The following is a 703-nucleotide window of genomic DNA, read 5'->3' as shown; positions in this document are numbered from 1 at the left end:
TTAATTTTTTATACTTTTCTTTTTCTATTAAAATCCATCTCGCCTCCTTATCGCAACGGTCCGAGAGGTCCACTTTGACAATGTCTTTTATTTTGGATATCTTCTTCTCTATTTTTTGTGTGTATCGATATGACATCAAATATATGCCGTTCCTATGTACCTCCTGCGTCTGTATGTCTGTTCTTTTTTGTTTTTGTGATTCTGTACTACCATGCGTCTGTTCTATATTTCTTTGTGACTGTATATCTGTGTGTTTATCTGTCTGTGGTTCTGCATGTTTGGGTGTCTGCATGTTGTGTTTGTGTGTCTGTGTTTTCAGGTTCTGTGCTTTTAGATTTCTGTAACTCTGCGTTATCTTCTTCGCTTCCCAGTATATGTATGTCTGTGTTTATGCATCTGTGTATCTGTATGTCTGTGCGATTGTGAGACTGTATGATTCTGTGGTAATGTTCTGCTGCTATTATCTTCTTTCCTCAGTGATCCCACTTGATCCTGTGATTTGCATTTTTTCCCTTGTTCGACTATCGGCGATGAACTCCTCCATTCTCTCTTCCTTGATTTAGCTTCCTCAAAATCAGCTATCTGCTCCTCTTCCTGTGACTGTTTCTTCTCCTCTATCACGCCTTCTTGCGTTTCCATTTCTTTGTTTTCCATTATTTCTGGGCACCTTCTTCTAATGTGACCTCTTTTACCACATTCGTAG

The sequence above is a fragment of the Octopus bimaculoides genome, chromosome 11 (genome assembly GCF_001194135.2).
Source record: "Octopus bimaculoides isolate UCB-OBI-ISO-001 chromosome 11, ASM119413v2, whole genome shotgun sequence".
In the NCBI taxonomy this organism is placed as follows: Eukaryota; Metazoa; Mollusca; class Cephalopoda; order Octopoda; family Octopodidae; genus Octopus; species Octopus bimaculoides.
The sequence above is the reverse complement of the archived record's forward strand: the minus strand, read 5'-3'. Positions refer to the sequence as shown.